Genomic DNA, 21293 nt, shown 5'->3' with positions numbered 1-21293 from the left:
GTCCATAATCCAGGCTTACATTGGCGAATGCCACAAAGGAGAGCGGTGGCACTGCGGTTCTCGGTACATGGGAAATGGAATCAGTGGACTTAGAAATTCAAAGCTGAGAAAGGACAGGAGACTCCGGAATAGGGACATCAGAAGGACAGCAGACACGTGTCTGGTGCATAGTAATTGTCCAAGAGTGCGGGACACAGGACACCGATTGTTGGACATGAATGGCAGAGAGGCCTTCAGGGCAGGCAATGGCTTTGCTGGTATCAGCACGTAGAAGTCGCGAGACTCTTTAGCTCCCAAGGAATTCTGGGTGGTGGTTAGCGAGGGTATTGGGAGGGAGGGTTCACTGCACGATATTGAAACAGTACTTTTGATATGAACCAGGGTTGTTATCCGAAGCAATTCGAGAGAGCCGGTAGCCGTGTTTACGTAATTCTTGGTCGTGGTACTGGCAGTTGAAGAAGGGTCCGCCTCCTTTGGCCTCTGATATTTAGGGAGTATCAAATCTGAAGTTATGGCCTTGGCGAAGGGCATAGTAAGCATCAAGGAGACAGTATGGGACAGCATGTACATACCCATAGTGGGCCCATAGAGATCAGTTACGGACGCCTCAGGTAAAGCAACAAGGTCCAGTAAGGGTGTCTTCGTCTTAGAGAATGACCAAATGCAATTCAGAAAGGGCACTTTAGGCACCGCACAAAAACCTGCGGGTAAAGACTCAGTTTGAAAGGTGAGAAAACAGATCTTATCTGATACAGCAGGAAGCCGGGTGAGCGGTGCATCAGCCTTAGAACTAGAGGTTTTGGGGTTAAAGCTGGGTACCTCCAACACAGAGAAAGAAAACGGAGAACATGAACTTGGCTTAGGAGTTGAGGTCCCAGGTACCAAGGTCTAGCATAATACTGTGGGAGAAGCACATAATCATTTAACAAACACTTATTCACTAACATTCACCCACCTCTATTGTGAGCATGCAGCACAGCACAGACTCATAGCCCCTGAGGAGTGAGACATCTTCACGAAATGCGTAGGGTGATCCAGCGAATCTGTGTTGATTGTGGAAATTCCCGGGGCCATCTTGGTGGTGACGTCACCACTAAGGGGAGGCACTGAGGTGCAGGAGATTGGAGAAGGGATCATAGAGTGTGCAGGCTCGGAGGGAGACGCAAACTCTCAGTCCAAGCACACACGGTCAGATCCTAGAGGTCCACAAGGCGGTTCTTGCTATACCTGATTGGGTTTTATCTGTCTACAGCAGTAAGCACAAATGTGAGTACAATTGTTTATCACTTTTATTTTTGTGGAATAAATCGTATACACCAGGCCTGCACAACATACGGCCCACAGGAAGCATGCAGCCTGCCCGGACTCACTGTGCGGCCCGCGACCAATTTGGGGAGTAATATTCATTGTCATGGCCACTGACAGGGCAGGACAGCTGGGACAAGTGTCCCCGGGCCCATTGGCTGCAGATGGCCCGGCGACCGGACAAAGCAGTTGGGCCCGACCTGTAGTTGCCACTAGGCCCCGGCTCTCATCAGCTTCGGGCTTCCCTCCACACTGACTGTCCCATGCTTCTGATATCAGCATGTCATCGGGCCTCCATGCCTGTGCGCGCGAGAAGCTCAGCGTGCTGACGTTAAAGAGTCCTGGCGCGCGCCAGAAGCTCGGCGTGGCATTGAGGAGGGAGAAGCCTGCAGCTGGGTAGAGCCATAGCTCGTGGTAACTGGAGGACCGGCGGCCGGGCCTCCCGCATTCCCCGGGCCCAGCCTGAGACCATCCCCAAGGTAAGTCTGTATTATATATGTATTTGTTTTATTTTTTATAGGTATTTAGTTTTTTTTTATATGCATTTGGGGTTTTCTATATGTATTTGGGGTTTTCTATTTGTTTTTGGGGCTTTTTATATGTATTTGTTTTTTTATAGGTATTTAGTTTTTGTATCTATGTTTTGGGTGGTTTGTGTACAGATGCAGAGGCCGTAATTCGAACATTTCACAGAGCTTTTTTCGTGAACTCTGCAGTATTCCATGCGGCATTCATGTGTTATTCTTCTGTGAATGCTGCCATGAATGGCGCCAATCATACCAGTGACACCTGTGTTTACCGTTGTTGATTTCTTTGAATTACCTGGATTTTGATTTCTTTGGGTGCAGTTCTTTGTGTATCCGCCAGATGGCAGAAATGAATGAATTCCTTTTGCACTATCCAGTGGATAGTACTGTCCACTTATGTACTGTACTACTGTGTCATTTTGCAGGTGTTTATAAACCAGATAAAAACCAAGTCTACCACAGTGATCCATTGTGAATCGACTTTGGTCCCTGAGGACGCTGAAGACATTATCAAATTTAGGCGTTTCATAAAAAAAAGCTCTAAAACACAATGTAGTGGGCTTTTTTCTACATTGTTATCCCTGCACAATTGTTGAATGGACACCATGTCAACTCCGTACATGTATACCAAACCTTACCTTAGTTATGCATTTTTTATATTTTCTGCAATTAATGCTGGAACAGATAAGAGGGCGACTTTAGCAGAAATATATGAATATTTCATTTCGAACTATGATTTTTTCAAATTTTTACCGAAAGTTCGTGGGTGGAAGCATTTGGTAAGGCAAACCTTAACTAATGATAAATATATAGAGACCATTTGCAGCTCTAAAGACACTTAAATCCCAGCACATGTGGAAGCGATAGTGGTTATATGAGGCAATAAACGTAGTATGAAATGGCTTGTTGTCAGCAGCCTTCACGTGCAGGGGTATTATAATGAGAAGGAGACAGTGTATATAAGTGTGGCAGTCTGTATATCTCTACGTGGAAGCGAGTAAACCTATCTCGCTCTGTACAAATTGCTGGCAAGAAAATATCTCATAGTGGGTAAATGATTTGAAATTACCTCTGTTTGTCCTGCGCGATGTTGCAATCTTTGTGTCACAGTTGATCCAGGGAAAAGGGTGCCATAACACATACACTGTATCTCCAAAGCTGCGTACCGACAATGAAGCAAGAAGCCAGTCCTGCGCTGCTGCTGCGGGTCCATCCAATCAGAAAGCAGAATCAAGAACACTGTACAGGATTGGTTAGACACTCGAACAAGCCCCAAGCACTCACAACTCACCGGGTAGGAACAAAAATAAAATACATTTTATTAAACTACATAATAAAAGGGACAAACTGGGGACATACTGGGACAAAATAAACAAAACCCTCCTCCCACATGTTTCACGCTCTAACAGCGCTTTCTCAAGGAGCTTGTTCGAGTGTCTTAACTAATGATGATTGCTTTTTTCGCACTGCCCCTCCTCCGGGAGATAGAAGAGGGTATTGGTCTGTGGTCCCACATTTTGACAGTATATTTGCTCATGGCAACTACAAAAGGAGAAAGGTCGGGTTTAATCCATGTAAGATTCGTCTGTCCCGACCCAGCAATGTACCAGCAATGTACCAGCACCCATTTACAATCCTTGTTACCTGGCCCCGCCATATTACCGGCAAGATTTCCAGCCTGATTCCAGCAATGTACTACTAGCACTGGCTTACAATAGCGGTCCGACCGTCAGTGAAAATCTAGTGAACCACAATCTTTGCTACCTGGCCCTGCCTTATTACCAGCAAAATTTCCAGCCTGATTCTCAACATTATTACCAGCTTCACCAGCTTCCGCCGCTTCAGCAGGCACCTGTCAACTATAATACAGACTACAGGAGTGACCCCAGCTTGTACGCACAATACACCTCTGACATTGGCTCATCTCCACACATTTGGCACAGTTTGTAATGAAGGTAGAGTAAATATAATCTACTACAGTATACTGTATCACACCACACAGTACAGTATTAACTTTAATTTCCAATTACACTACAGTAGTGTATGCCTGCCATACAGTATCAATGTTTGTACTATACTGTACTCATGCACACTACAGCGTGACTTGACGCATGTGTAATACCAGAAATAATAGCACCTTTTTTTTTCAGAAAAGAACCATCAAGTGTCAAAAGATACTGTAAGGAGGAAGTTCGATGGAACTCTAAAATCGCTTTTCTAAAACATTGCTTTTTTACTTTTATAAAGTCAGAATTACCAACTTCATGCTTTTACAACTTTGCCACACTATTCTTTTGGACAATACCCTATAATTGTAAGCTTTATGCAAAACCTTATACAGTATGATGCTATGTTTTCATATTCAATTGGGGTAGAGCGGGGGTTGTACTATTGAAAACATTCACCTTTTGCTAGGCTTGGTCTGCTTTGCATACTGTTTATGGAAATATCTCAGACACATACCCATGTTATTTACAGTATGTACTGCAGTGAACCTTTATAGCATAGCAGACGGGCATTAAACTGCTTATCGACACCTCCCCCAGAGCGATACAGGACATTCACACATTCTCATTATTTTTCAGGCTGCATTGCATTCTGTAGTCATTGAGAGAGGGGGGATTATGACAAACTATTGCCTGTTATTATGCACACAGTACAATAGGTTTGGACATTGCCCCCCCCTTCCTGTAGTGCTGCATTTGCTGTTAAAAAAAAAATCAACAGGATTAGGGCATTGAAGGCCTTGAATGGTTAACACTATTGTACTACTTCAGAACTACAGTACTGTATAACTATGTATATGCTGTACAGTACAGTATAACTGTATAACTATATACAGTATATAACTATACTATACATATAACTATAAGTATATATAACTATAACTACAGTATAATAGGTAAGACAGTACACACGTGTAATACAATACGGGGGACAATTTGCTCTTGGAAAAAGACTTTACCCATGTGTAACAGGGGACTTATCCCTGTTCAGTAATGTTCCTTTAATCTAGCAGTGTGGTAATTAATTACTAAACACCACCTGCCTGATTAGATTGTTTACAAAAAGCCTGCCTTTGAGACAGGAAGTGACTGACTCCTTAGCTCTGACTGAGAGCTGACCTTTGGAGACACCACAATGTCTTGAGTTCTGCCAGCCACACAGCAGAGCTGATTGCAAGACACACAATAAGACTTCTAAACCTGGATGCTGATATTTTTCTGTGCACGCATGGGTGCGGTTCCAGGAGAGCAGAGAAGCTTACTCTACAGCTGATAAACAGATAAGACTTTCATTATTAAGAGACTGCTTATATTTGCTTATTTTCATGCTATGTGTTTGGGATGGGGGAAATGCTTAACTAATGGAGATGTGAACTAATTCCAAGGATTTCACTAGAAATACTGCCAAGTGAATGGAAGCTTTGTTCCCCCCTGTGTTTGGATAATTTCCTGATGAAAAGGAAAAGGCACAATAAAGCCTATTATAATGTCACATTATAACGACTCCAATTGTGTACCTCTGTGAACGTCCGTCTACATTTGGTGTCAGAAGTTGGATACTGGTGCTTGGGCAGAGCCAATACCCTTTTCCGTATTGGAGGAATCTGTATCAGAGTCTCCTTCATATTCTGGAGCTCTGTAATTTTTGTCGTCAAGGTTTCCGCTGCGTCTGTTTCCTCCTTGGTGTACTGACTCAAGGGAATGGAACAGTCTCTCTGTCTCTCCAGCTCTAACTCCAGTTTCTGAGCCTTCTCACGCTCCGTCTCATACAGAGTCACCTGGTATCGAAGCTCCGCTTCCAACGATGCTCTGAAGACATGCAGCGTGGCCTTTAGCTCCTCATACTGCTCTGTGGGGACGTACTGGGTATTCAGACATTCCTGCAGCGCTTGTACCTCTTTAGCAGCCTGCAGTTTTTCTTCCTGTAGCGTTTGCTGCTTCTCCTCAGCATACTGGAGGTGTGTACGCAGACCTTGCAGTTGGTTCTGCAGTCGGTGCTCTGCGTCAAACTTTTCCTTGACTTCTTCTGTTAACTGAAAATTTTCTTCTTTCAGTTTTAAGTTTTCTCTTTTTAATCTTGAACTTTCTCCTTTTTCAGTCTCTGTATTCTTCAGGGCTTCTTTGCAGTCCTCCTTCCATTTACGCACATCTGCTTTGAGAATGACAATCTCCTGGCGTGAGACTTCCTTCTCTAGGTTGAGGGTCTGAAGCTCCTTCTGAGAGACTTTGAGAACTATACCAAGATTACCAATTGTTTCTTTAGCAATGTCCAGCTCCTCAGTGAGACTGTGTAGTTCCTTTCTGGAAACTTCCAGGTCTGTGCGGCAGCTGTTGGTATCATGATATGAGGCATCAAGCTCTATACATAGAGTGTGAACCTCTTGCCGGAAGACTGTCATCTGCTTCAGTGCCTCCTCATACTTCCGCTTTAGCGTAGCCACCATTTTATCAGATTGGCTCTGCTTTTCATCCATGGCGGAGATAGTAGCCTTTGCAGTATCTAGCTCAGTCTTGAGATCCTCCAATTCGGTCTTGGCCGCAGAGTAAATTGCGAGCACAGTCTTCTGTAGCTCAGCATTATTTTTTCTCTCTCTTCCTAATTCTTCACAGAGCAGATCACAGTCATGCCTGGCAATTTTCAGGGCGTCTTCAGGGCTGGTCAAGGGATCGTCACTCACTGGTTCCGGCTCCGCTTCCCTGGGATGACTAGTTGAGGGTTCCTCACTGTTGGCACCGGACAGACACTTCTTTGGGGTACACGACTTCTGCCTTGGGCCCTCTGGATATTCGGTTAACCGTGGGACGAATTCTCCATTTTCTCTAGGCTGCAGGGCAACTCGGTCCCCCTTTCCCTCCACAGGATCTGCGAACGTGTCTGTTCCTTCCACGGTAAGTGAAGAACTGCTTTTCTTTTTCTTTTTCCACGTAAGGTCTTTTTATCGTGTGCGCTGTCTTGAGATTTCTGTTGCGTCGGGCACTCCTCTTTTTGTAGACAAAGTGTATGGCAACCGTTGTAGAGCAGTTAGGACTAGCCCTTAGAGTTTTCTGCTCTTGAAGTGGTCTTTCTGCAGCTTCTCCACACCACGGAGTCGCCAGTTCAGCTTCTTCAGCTAAGGATTCTTCTGGCTTTGATTCTGCACTCCTACCTCTGTTTGTTGCCTGTTGGGCAGCTGTAGGTTTGGCTAGTGCTTTCTTTGGTGGCTCAAACATCGTAATTTTGTTTTGAAGTTGCGTGGAGTCCCCAACTCCCACAGTAACTAATGCCCGTAAGGACAAGGGTACAGTGGGAGTTGGGGACTGCAGGCAACTTCAAAACAAAATTACGAAGTTTGAGCCACCAGAGTCTCCCTCTGTTTCTTGAGTGTATCCTGCCATTCTCCTTTCAGGGTCTTTATTTCTTCCCTGTGCTTTCTCTGAGCTTGCTTCCACCTATCATTCATTATTTTGTGGAGCACTGTGAACTTCTTTGCTTGGGCCGCCGATACTCATCTCAGTTTCTGGACCTTTTAACGCTCCCTCTTGTACCGAGTCACCTGGCCTCTAAGTTTAGCCTCTAACGATGCTTTGGTGACGGTCAGGGTAGCCTTCAGTTTATCATGCTGCTTTGCAAGGACACACTGGGTAATCAGACGTTCCTGCAGCACTTGTATGTCATTAGTAGCCTGCAGATTTTCTTCTTGCAGAGTTCGTTGCTACTCCTTGGCATGCTGGAGGTGTGTATGCAGACCTTGCAGTTGGTTCTGCAGTCGGTGCTCTCTCAAACGTCTCATCTTCCAACAGTTTCTTTATTTTCTCTAGCTCGTGCAGCTTTTCATTCTTTCCATTGACGTGGTCTGTCAGAATTTTCTTTTTTAATCTTAAATTTTCTCTTTTTTCAGTCTCTGTACTATTCAGGGCCTCCTTGTAGTCCGCCTTCCATTTTCCCACCTCTGCTTGGAGACTGACTGTCTCCTGGCGTGAGATTTCCTTCTTTAGGTTGAGGGTCTAAAGCTCCTTCTGAGAGACTTTGAGATCTGTATTAAGATTGACAATAGTTTCTTTAGAATTGTCCAGCTCCTCAGCGAGACTGTGAAGTTCCTTTTTGGAGACTTTTAGTTTTGTGCGGCAGGTGCCGATCTCGTGGTGTGAGGCATCCAGTGCTGTGCGGAGTGTATGAACCTCCTTCTGGGATACCTCCACCTCTGTCCGGACACTGTTGACCTCCTGTTGTGAGGCATTCAGTTGTACGTGAAGAGTGTGAACCTCTTGCTTAAAAACTGTATTCTCCTTCAGTGCTTCCTAATACTTCTGCTTCAGCTTAGCCATCATTTTATCAGATTGGCTCTGCTTTTCCACCATGGTGGTATTAGTAGTGTTTGCAGCATCTAGCTCAGTCTTGAGATCGTCCAATTCAGTCCTGGCCAAAGAGTACATCGTGAGCACAGTCTTCTGTAGCTTCATGTTATTTTTCAGTAGCTCTGCGCAATCATCTTTCTTCACTTTCAATTGTTCCCGGAGCAGATCACAGTCACGCCTGGCAATTTTCAGGGCATCTTCAGGGCTGGTCAAGGGATCGTCACTCACTGGTTCCGGCTCCGCTTCCCTGGTATGGTTGGTTGAGGGTTTCTCCCTATTAGCACCGGACAGACACTTCTTTGAGGTACACGACTTCTGCCTTGGGCCCTCTGGATATTCGGTCATCCGCGGGACGAATTCTCCATTTTCTGTAGGCTGTAGGGCAGTTCGGACCCCCTTTTCCTCCGCGGGACCTGCAGATGTGTCTCTTCCTTCCACGGTAAGTGAAGACCCTTTTTTCTTTTTCCTCCTTTTTGTTTTTGACGACTCCGTCCCATCAGGGATACTGGGGTCTCCGTCTTTATTTGAAACTTCAGCAGCTTCACTGTATCCGCCATGTTTTCCTTACAGTTGCGTTAGGTGGCATAAATATTCAGCGATCTGCTGTTCCCGCTCTTCCTCCTGCCGATCACATTCATCATCATAGAGAGCGGTCTTTTCAGTTCGTACCGAGTTCAGACACCCCCACCATTCTTGGGGTGTTTTGTGGGTGTGATTCGGTTCGGGTTCCCCGTAAGAGATGTCTTCCTCCTTATCGGACTGGAAGGGCCACTCTTCCGTGGGGTAGGGTTCATTACAGGAACGCCGCAACTTGTCCTCCATTTTGGGGCTATCAGGTGTATTTTTGTTCCTGACCTCAGGAGGCGCTATTGCAACTGTTCTCACTGTATTTGCTAGAACCCCGAATTGTGGTAGTCCTACAGATGGGCCTATTTTGCTTGCAGAGGTTGCAGCTCTCACAGGCATCTCTGTAGACTTTTTTTCCCCTTGGGTATGTTTTACAATATTAGCAATCCTGTGCACGCATTCTCTCTCATCGTCTGAATAAGGCCTGAAGGGACACTGCTCCGTGTGGTGGGGTTCTTTACACCAGGAACACATTTTCTTCCCCATTTTTGCAGAGTCTGTATTTGACTTGAGCTGGGTGGCCATTTTAAATTCCCAGAATCAGTACCTTGCATCGGTCACCGTCTGTAAAAGTTTCCCTGCTTCAGCACCGTCTTGCATCCATTTTCACACTTTTCTGCATATACAGTAGCGACATATCTTATTGAACTAAATACCGGCGGCATGCCGGGATCTGCCCCAGCTGCCGCCAGTAATGCACGCGCGCCGCCGCGTTCCCCCACTCACCCCCCCTCCTCCATCGCGCGCAATTTACACACGCTTCCGGACCCCTGTACCCCTTCTGCTCTGCCACTCTGCTTCCCCGAACCCCCGCTTACCTTAATGTCATCTCCAGGGGTGTCGGGGAAGCCTGGGGAAGCCGGGGAAGACGGGGAAGCCGGGCGCGCATGTGACTGTGACGTCACAGTGCGCCGCCACGCGCCGCGGCTACCCGCTTTTCAGCCACATACAGCCAGCGGCTTTTGCTCGAATAAGAGCTGCCGCTGCTGTACTCCATTCACAGCTGGTAGTCCTATGCGGTGTGGCAGCCTTTACTTCCAGAATCAGTACCGCTTGTGGGTCACCGTCTGTATTCACTGCTTCAGCGCAATTTTTTTAAAGAAAAAAAAAAAGCCTAGCTCCTTTGGAGCGCTAACTCACTTGTTGAACCCTGACTACAGCTGGAAGGCAAAGCCCCTTTTTCAACAACCATATTACACATTATTGTGATAGGCAAGTAAGGTTTACCTGCTTCAGCAGTCTCTCTCTCTCCTCTTGGGATTAGGGAAAAGAGCCCATCTGTGGTTTTGTGGCTTTCTTCAGTGCAGTGTAGATTTCCTGCCTGGATGTGTATCCCTTTAATTCTGGTCTCTGCTGCATGTGATTCTTTGCTTTGTTGCTCAGGCTGTATGCAAGAACTATGTAGGCAAAAGCACAAAAAAATTCACAGGCAGTCTCCGGGGCCCCTTTGAACTTCAAGGGCCACCTCTCATCCCAACTTCTGACACCATATGTAAGAGATGTGTGCAAAGGTACGCAATGGAGACTGGTTTTAAGGTGAAATTAAATAACGCTTCATTGCGCCTGTTGCTTTAAACACAGCAAACATGTGAAAATCCACAAACAAAATCTGCTCCACGTTGGAGTATATTTACACTTGTAGTCCAGCGATTCCCCAGCCCAAATCATAGAGACATTTATATATATAGACAGACATAGGTAATCAGTCTTATAAGAAAAGTCTTATCTGTCTCGTAGTTGTAGGGGGAAGGCTTCTCTCTTTCCTGTGTTGCTGCCTTTTCCTCAGGTTATCTCAGCATTCAGGTGTAGAAGTCTTGTGAGCTCCAGACATCTGTGATCCCTCTGTCAGTCTCATCTGTGAGACTCAGGAACCTTTGCTCTGTCTGTTTCCTTGGTCAGCCCAGTTGTGGACTAAAGAATCTCTTTTCCTGTCTCAAAGGCAGGCTTTTCTAACCAACCTCTAATCAGCCAGGTGGTGTTGGTTAATTGACTACCAGCAGTTAACCACCACACTGCTGGATTAGAGGCACCTTTTTGAACAGGGACAAATCCCCTGTTACACCCCCCTGTGCACCCTCTGAATCGCTGGATTTGACCTTCACGGTACCAACCACATCACAGGACCTCCCACACTCACCCCCTCTGTCTGAAGAATACACATATAGGCTTTTGGTGGAGGAGATGACAACCCCGGTAAGGCCACGACAGGAGGAAAGCATCCTCCCAGACCATCTACCCCCGCGCGCTGCCAGAACACACCCACTCCAGTATCCAGGTTTGGACCTTTAATGCTTCCAGACATCTTGTTGAGAGAACTGCCAAAGAGCATCCGGGATAAATACAAGATCAGATGTCGTGGTCTACCTCATAATTATGCCCAGTTCATCTTTAAACACCACATCAGGTTGGAACTGTATAGCGAGTGGACCCACGTGTCAATTATGAAGGCAAATTTAAGGAACACAATTATGGGTGTGAGGCGCTATTTTAGTGATACCACTCTTCTTTTGAGAACTGTGAGAGACAGCATCAATGGCCTTTTGAGGCATAAAGGGCTCTTCCCTGGAAGTCTATCAACTTGTTTGACGACTGATGTCGGTTATAAATTTATTTAAAAATATAGATGCGCCGTCAATGTTTTTAATCCAAATAAAAAAACAGTTGATTGTTTTAAATTGTCTCATTTTTTAATGCTTGGTATGATCATTTTGTTGTATTTATGTTTTGCATGAGCATGTCTGGAGTTAGGCAAAGACAAGGTGCAGGAAATCCCCCCCCTCCTTAGGGAGGTGTTTTTTTGTATGTATTTGGGGGGTTGTATATATTTGGGGGGGGGGATTTTTTTGTATGTATTTGGGGGTGGGGTTTTTTGGTATAAATTTTGTGTGAGGTGGGGGATTGAGTAGGGTAATTGATTCAGCGGGGGGAGAGTGAGAGGAGAGAGGGGTGTAATACCTCTCATTAAGTTTGTGAGATGATTAGGAAATTAGATAATTTTAATTAAAATTTTACCCTTACGGCCTTAATCTGTTTTCCTTGGCGCAGTTTGGCCCGTCTCACTTTACAAGTTATGCAGGCCTGGTATACACTATGAGAGTTGTCTCTGTGTGTGCTTCTATTTTGTTTTTATTGAAGTGGGTTTACAGATGGTTGGGGATATCTCTCTGAAGAAAGCAGCAGCAGGACTTCTCTTCTCCTATACCTATGATTGTTCCCAATTGAGACAGGACATTTTTAATGTAATGAACAAGAAATTGTGTACATGCACCTCAGTGCATCTGGGGTGCGCTAGGCTTAATATAAGCTATTCTACATAAGCAATGACAGAATACATATATATGTGTGTATCTGTGGTGTATAAATGACCAGATGTGACCTTTTGATGATACTCACTGACCAAATGATCATAAAGAAACACGAAGAATAAAAATTAAAACAAAATTATGTCAAATATTAGTAATGTTGGTTTAGTCAAATATCCACATGTACAAAACAAGTAACCTCTGATAGCACTGTCCCTTAGAGATGCAGACCAATAGCTTGCACAGATATAGGCTTCTTGTCAGTTCCTTGAGTGTAAATAATTCCACCCAAAAACACATGAAGGGAGGAGGAGAGAAACTTGAAGATTTTTTTACACTCTAAATTCAAATAATCTTAATTTAAATTTTACTAATCATTTCAGTTCGGAAACATTAAACTATTTACACATTGTCTTTTTTAGTGTTAATGAAAACATTTTAACAAAAACATTTTTTTAAACATGTGGACTGTAACAGTTACCTGGATTTTAATAGCAACCATCTTAAATCCTGGAAGAACAATATCCCATATGGGCAGTTTCTTAGGTTGAAAAGAAACTGCACACGGGAAACTGATTATCACGAACAAGCCAAAATTATTGCGGATAAATTCAATGAAAAATGTTATGAGAAGAGGCTAACGGAAAAAGCATTGGATCAAGCAACTTTGAGGGATCACTCTAGTCTAATACGAACAAACAGGAACAATAATGGAGTAAATAAAAGTGCACAGGACAATAAGAGAGATAAGTGCATGTTTATTACCAAACACAACAGGGGTGCAATGACTATTAGGAAAATGATGGAGAAACATTGGAATGTGCTAATCAATGATCCTATCCTTAGGGATAACCTGACAGAAAGACCGGACATTGTCTCAGAAAAGCGAAAAATATAAAAAATATTCTTGCACCAAGCGCTCTAAGTAGTTTACAGTGGTTCAAGATCATAGACAGAACTGAAGAATTGAGGGGAACTGGTTATGAGGTGAACCACCAGGTTGTTATAAATGCTGGCATGTTAGATGTCTTACTTGCCCACATGTCACAAATAAAGCCAAAGGATTCAGATCTAACACTATGGGGGCTCTGCATTAAGCTCCGAGCTTTTGCGCCGGGCTGAAAAAATAAGCACGTCCGATAAAAAATGAAGCCGGCGGCGCGATTCACTAAGGCCCTGAGCCCATTTTCTATCGGACGTGCCCAAAACTGGCTTATCGTGCGTGCAATGTATTTTCCCCCTGCTAGCGCACTGAAACTTCCCGTACGCTAGCTGATAGAAAAAAAAGCCGCATGTAACATTTGCATGGAGATTTGCTATCTCCATGCAAGGCTGTTACAGGCGATCGTACACTAAATAAATACATTTTAATTATAGTGTACATGAGCAGGGGGTCTCCTGAGCTGAACCGTATTGGTTTCAGGTCCGAGGACCCCCTACTTCAGGAGATACAGGCCCCGTTATGGGGTGCCGGTATCCCCTGCACTTTAAAGCTCCCACGTCACGTGACTGGGACATTTAAATTCCGCAGGGGATACCGGCACCCCATAAAGGGGCCTGTATCTCCTGAAGTAGGGGGTCCTCGGACCTGAAAACAATGTGGTTCAGCTCGGGAGACCCCTACACATCTACACTACTGTCAAAACACACATAACAATAAACAATAATTCATTACCGTAGCGGCTATCTGCTATGGTAATGAAGCTGCATTAATGTACATTTTAATAATAGTGTGCGGGAGCAGGGGGTCCCCTGAGCTGAACCACATTGATTTCTGCCTCAGAGACCCCCTGCTTCCCGAGTTACAGGCCCCGGTATGGGGCATCGGAGGCCAGTGTCGCCGCCATCTTTATAGCGTCCAAGACGTGACGTGGGCTCTATCCCAACTCTGATTTGCTCTAGTAGACCATGTGACAGAGGCTTGGGGTAGAACGGATGTTTATTTTTTCAGTCCCATTTAATGCCCCTGAATCTATGTATATACATACATTCACGGACACTGAATGGGTGTATTGTATGTGATTTTTGAATGTAAATGCATTGTATTTTATGCTCTATTATTGCCCCTGTATTTTATGTATATCTATCTATATGGATAGACATACAGGGATAATAATTGATTGTTTTGCTAATGTTTATGTTCTTTTCATGTATGGCTAATGTATTTATCAACTTCATTTTGTCATTGTTGTGAATAATGTAATTTGTATTTAGTTACAGGTTATTTGTAATGGCTTATTTCTGGTAGTTAGATTAGAATGATGGTGGTTACTTTAAATTAGAATTCTTTTGGCAATGGTTTGGCTTTAGGAATTGAATAGGGAATTGTATAATTGATTTGTATTGTATTGTAATTGTTTGAGGAAATGGATTAATTGATTGATGCTAATTGTATTGATGTTGCTTAGTTTCTATTTGATTTTCATGATGGCATTGGTGGTTAGGGGACATTGTTCATAGTGTATTTTATTGTTACATATATTTTGCATAGTGTTACATGATGCACAGATTAATTGCATCATGTACACACTTAATGCAATTGTGTAACATTTCATATACATTTGTGTAGCTATTGGTTTATTGGTTTATATTTACAAATGATGCTGGATTTATTGTAACATGCAATGTGGTGATTTTAAGATTAAGAATTCATGTTTTGATTTATGCATGTTTTATGTGTTTCATAATGGGCAAATAATATATTATCCATATATGGATAATAGTTATTTTGCACATTATTGTACTGTATGTGTTGGGGGGGTGCATGTATGTATTGAATGTATAGGTCTGGTTTATTTTTTTTACATACAGGGTGTGTTCCTTTGGTCTGCGAGAGACCTCTGGAGACCACCTGAGGTATCCTCGGGCTTCTCACGGGTACCAGGCTGCGTGGTCCACGGGGGACACCTGCGGGGATGAACCGGTGGCCACACATCTGTGGGGGCACCGCGGATCCGTAGGGACCAACCGTGGGTCGCCAGACCCCCGTGGGAACCACCTGAGGCCCCTCAGACACCTGTGGGTCTGACCCGGGGCCCCCAGACATTCGCGGGCCTACCGTGGGGACCCAAGTGTGGCCCACGGTGACCCGCGGAGACCACCTGGTGGGTCATGGCGCCTGGTGGAACCCACCAACAGGCCTCCAAACCCTGTATGAAACAAGTTGCTGGTAACCTGTAGGTCTGTGAGGTGACCAGTCACGCCCACTGGGGACTCACGTGGGCCTGGGGTATGAACCCTCTATGGAAAGAATAAATCATGTATTTATGGGGCACAGGGGGTGGGTTATGTATTTAATAAATAGAATGATGTTTATTGTGGGGCATTGTATTGTTTTTATTGTGGGTACTGGGGGTGGGGGGAGGGGGTATTGACCCCAAGGGTATGTGGGTAGGCCTCCCGGCTTGGTAGTGGGTGAGGGTGGTTAGGCCTCACAGGGTGGGGGGTTAGTGGGGGAGGGTATGTAGGCATCCCGAGTGGTGGGTGAGGGTGGGTTAACCCTTTAATGACTGTAGCGGTTAATAACCGCTATGGTGATTAAGGGGTTAGGGGACATTACATTGGCTATTGTGATTGTTGTGCATGTTTTGCAGCACTGGAGGGGCATGGGCAGGATGAAGATGAGGATGTAGATGGCCTTTATCATGGGTGCCTGTAAAAGGTAAGTGTAATATGTTTTTACTGTATTTATTTTAATTTATATGTTTAAAATGGGCAAATGCATTATTATCCATATGTGGATAATAGTAATTTTGCCCATTACTGTATATTATGTGTTAGGGGGGTGTATTTAGTTCTAAATATTGTTTATTATTTTTGGAGGTGCAACATTGGTACCGCAGGCCCGCGGGTACCCCGGGACTCCCTCGGGGACCCCGGGACGGCCGTGGGGACCCCCCGGACTCCCGCGGGGACACCCGCTTGGTGAGCTGAGGCCCCCCGGGCCCCCGCGGGATTACCCGGGGACACCCTCCGGCCTGTTAAATTGGTGTTGCGCATGCAAAAATGTAAACAATTTTTTTTTCTAAGTTCTGCTTTTTTTTATCACCGGTGAGCTTTATTCAGCGCAACTTTCACGTACGATCAGTTTGCGTTGCTTAGTGAATCCCGCAGAAGGGCAGGATTCAACGCAAACAGCTGATCGTACGAGCAAAGTTGGACTTTGAAAAAATTTCAGAAAAAGTCCGTTTTAGAGCGCAATGTGCCTGTTTGCGCGGCTTAGTGAATATCGCTCGGCAGAACTTCACGTTCTAAGAGCACTTTGCATTCTTAAAACGACTTATCACATCTCAGTGCATAGCCCCCTATGAATGAAAGATTTTAAATCAAAGAATCCAATAATTGTAATACTTAATTTGTAGTCTATTTATTATCATGCAACTGTGGTACACAATATATTGGGCGAACAAAAAGACCCCTAAAAAAGAGATTTCGAGAACATCTGCGAAATATCATTAAGGGCTTTCAGGGACACAGAGTCTCAAGACACTTCTTTTTCAAACATAATAAAGACCCCTCGAGTTTGCTAATTACAGGCATTGAACATATTAAAACACGCTCCCTGAGAGGGGATATAATGGTCAAATTAAGGAGACATATTGGATTTTTAAATAGCAGACTCTGTACCCAGATGAATGAAGACCTTGATTTGCTAGTCTTCCAATGAAATATGATTTAATGTATATATTTTATTAATTGGACTATTTCCCTTTCATATTTATCTCTTTAAATCTATATATTTCACAATTTATTTTACATATACTATGAATGACTTTTATAGGCATACCTCGCTTTAAGTACACTCACTTTAAGTACACTCGCGAGTAAGTACATATCGCCCAATAGGCAAACGCCAGCTCACGCATGCGCCTGTCATCACGTCCTGAACAGCAATACCGGCTCCCTGCCTGTACTGAAGCTGTGCGCAAGCGGGGAGACTATAGAGCCTGTTACAAATGTGTTATTTACATCAGTTATGCACGTATATGACGATTGCAGTACAGTACATGCATCGATAAGTGGGAAAAGGTAGTGCTTCACTTTAAGTACATTTTCGCTTTACATACATGCTCCGGTCCCATTGCGTATGTTAATGCGGGGTATGCCTGTATTTTACTAATTTATGTGAGAAATTGAAGATACTTATGTATTGTGATTTTAAATATATAATTTTTTATTGCAATTTAATTATTATATATAGCAATGTATTCATTTGTTTTACTATACCCTGTATATATTTTATTCATATACATTGTATTTTATATGAATTATACTATTGATTGAATGATTACATAAATACGGAACATATGTGCTTAATACCAAGGAAATAATTTAGAAAAAATGGTAAATCGTTTGGATCAATAAATCTTCATCTATTTCAATTGATTTATCTCATGATTAAGGATTAATTTATTAATAACTGCTATATACATGAAAAAAAAGGTATTGCTCAGTCCTAACCACTGATAGCTATTGTATCCCTTTGCCTAGACAATAATTAGATTATTTGTAATTGATGAATAAAACAAGTTATACTAATAGATTAATTAGCGATTATACTATATATACTGGGGCACTGAGAGATGCAGACCTATCCCTGAGGAAGCCACACTAGGTGGAGAAATGCATAGGGGGAGTAGTAGCAGGCACAGACTGCGGTTAGTCTCTGTGATTCACTCCCCACCTGCACTGAGTAAAGAGACTCTGAGAACTGAAACATTGGTTGGAGCGCTGACGAGGATGCATTACTTCCGGTCAGTGACGTCAGACCAGGAAAGAGCTGGGGGATACAGCATCGCCAAGGACGCTGATCAGGAACAGAAGGCACCTGTGGAGAGGAGCTGCAGCCACTGCCAGACAACAGAGATTTGCGGAACTTCAAACGGATACTTACCTTATATTTAAGTAATAATCCCCTCAGAACAGGGCATTATTGGCCAATAATGCCCTGGCTGGAAGAGTTGAAGGCCCGAGGCGAAGCCAAGGGACTTTAACCCAGCCAGGGCATTATTAGCCAGTAATGCCCTGTTCTGAGGGGATTATTACTATTATAGGCTAAATGTAGACTTATTTCATAAATAATAGACACTTTTGTATAGTTATATATTTTTTTAAATTAAAATAAAATGGTAAATACATGAAACCACCTCTATATACGCTTACACTGCAGATATCTATATCCACACACTGCCGCCCCCTTTGTGTACACACACACACACACACACACACACACACACACACACACACACACACACACACACACACACACACACACACACACACACACACACACACACACACACACACACACACACACACCAGATCTACATACAAACTGCTGCTACACACACACAAACTGCTGCTACACACAAAAGCACACCACACACACACACACACACACACACACACACACACACACACACACACACACACACACACACACACACACACACACACACACACACACACACACACACACACACACACACACACACACACACACACCACAGCAGATCTACATACAAACTGCTGCTACACACACACAAACTGCTGCTACACACAAAAGCACACACCACACACACACACACACACACACACACACACACACACACACACACACACACACACACACACACACACACACACACACACACACACACACACACACACACACACACACACACACACACACACACACACACACACACAGCTCTACACACACAAACTCTGCTGCTACACACACATGCTACACCCATAAACACTGTTGCTGACACTGACACACACACACTGGAGCTCTATACACACACACACACACACACACACATACACACACACGCTCTATACACACGCACACACGCACACACGCACACACGCACACACACCCCAGCTCTACACACACACACACACACACACACACACACACACACACACACACACACACACACACACACACACACACACACACACACACACACACACACACACACACACACACACACACACACACACACACACACACACACACACACACACCAGCTCTACACACACATACAACACAACAGCTCAACACAACACACACTGCTGCTGCTATACCCATAAACACTGCTACTGACATACACACACACACACACACAATAAAAAATGCAGCCACTTACTAAACTTTGAAAAACGGAAAGTGAATCCCCGCGCTTCTGCCTAATGGGTTAACAATATATGTGAAATAAATATACAGTATATGCATGATGTGCAAATCTATGAGATAAAGGAGACTTTTAGTTACATCCTTTGATCAAATAATGCCTAAGCCTGCCACCAAACGCCAAGGTAAGTCTCATAGGCAGGTCCCTACATTGACTGCAACTAGTGTTATGTGAAAATGCCCCAAATGGGGTTAAAATGTACAAGCATGTGCTTATATATCTAGTGCAGTTAAAAACTGGTTAATACCAGTGAGAACACTTACATGTGAAGTGAATGGTGGTAATCCAGGGACCATACTGAGAAAATACCTAGAAAAGGGAGGGGTTAGTCTCCCACAAGTTGCTTATATATGCACTTGCAGGCAATTAGGCCAAATATATTTACACCTTAATAGTGGGGCCCCCATAGGAGCGTGCAGCTAAGAATTAAAATCGGCCTAACAGAAATGTAAAACCAATATATGATCACCTGCGCTTCATCCATGTAAGGAGCATGCAGCTAGGCGAAAAAATTGGCCATACAATAGTGAAAAACGGAAAGTGAATCCCTGCGCTTCTGCCTAATGGGTTAACAATATATGTGAAATAAATATATATACATGATGTGCAAATCTATGCGATAAAGGAGACTTTTAGTTACATCCTTTGATCAAATACTTACTAAACTTTGCAGACTCTCTCCCCCCCAATTCAACTGAATCTCCTCAGAAAATCTGTCAGCTCGGGAGGGGGATGACCAATCCCCTGCCCTGTCTCAGAGCTGTTACTTCATTCAGACGAATCCCCTGCCCTGTCTCAGCTGTTCTGAAAGCTGATTGGCTGGAAATAAACACATTGAAAACTACACATTGCAAGCTGCTTAAATTCCGGGCATTACTGATTAGATAATGCCTGGAATTTTAACCAATCAGTGAGCAGGGTTTTCAATAATGCCCGGAATTTTACTGCTTTAGCCTATAATCTGAGATAACATAGCAGTCCAGCGGACACCCAGGGAAAGCGCTGCGCTCACATTTGATATCCAACCAGCAGCAAATACAGGAGGAGTGAGACTGGAGACTTTTTTCAGGCAATTATACCTTTTTTTAATCATATTTTTTAAATTTGTATTGTTTTGTGTGAGTGCACAATATTGTATTGCATTGTTTATGATCATTGAAAGTGATATATAAAGTATTTATTCGGATTGCGCCCTTCACATTCTTTTCTTCTATCTCTATACCTGGCTCATTAGTAGTCTTTATGCCTTTTTAACTTTTATTATTTTAATATTATATTTATTTTTACCCCATATTGTTTTATGGTTGAGCACTTATGGGATCTTAGTACTAATATACATTAGTTGCTGCAGTGGAAGCACTGAATGCTAGGTGATAATGGTGAAAGGCAGGGTTGCAGACCTGTCTAAGATATGTGAATGTGCTCATAAGTAATATTTTTATTTGCTATATACTATACGGTGGAGGGTTTTCAGTCACCTTTTTCACCCACCATAACTTAATAATGTGTGATGATAACCTACCCAAGTTTACATTGCAAAGCCAGTACAACCAACCTCACACTGATGAGACCCAAAAGGTTGAAACAGCTGTCTGTGAGTGGGTTTATTGGCTTTGGATCTGATGCCATGTTGTGTTTAAAAGCTGTGTTTAAAAGCTGTGTTTAAAACAGCGAGCATTGGCTTAAGGGTTCAATTTAATAATGGATTTAAGGAAAAATGTGGCACTGTGAGCTCATTTGCATGTCATTTCCAAGAATCCCTTTCTGCAGTGGAAGCATGCTAGGTGATAATGGTGAAAAGCAGGGTTGCAGACCTGAATGTGCAATATTTTTTGCTATATATATATATATAAAGAATTTAGCTGAATCCTTATATCCTAAAATAAAATACTTAAATTAAAGTTATTATCTAAATATGGTTGTGTTGTTTGTGTGTAGCCATATGTCCATATGTTTGTACATATTCCATAATGAAACTACATACTTTGAATC

Source organism: Ascaphus truei, chromosome 1 (genome assembly GCF_040206685.1).
Source record: "Ascaphus truei isolate aAscTru1 chromosome 1, aAscTru1.hap1, whole genome shotgun sequence".
In the NCBI taxonomy this organism is placed as follows: Eukaryota; Metazoa; Chordata; class Amphibia; order Anura; family Ascaphidae; genus Ascaphus; species Ascaphus truei.
The sequence above is the reverse complement of the archived record's forward strand: the minus strand, read 5'-3'. Positions refer to the sequence as shown.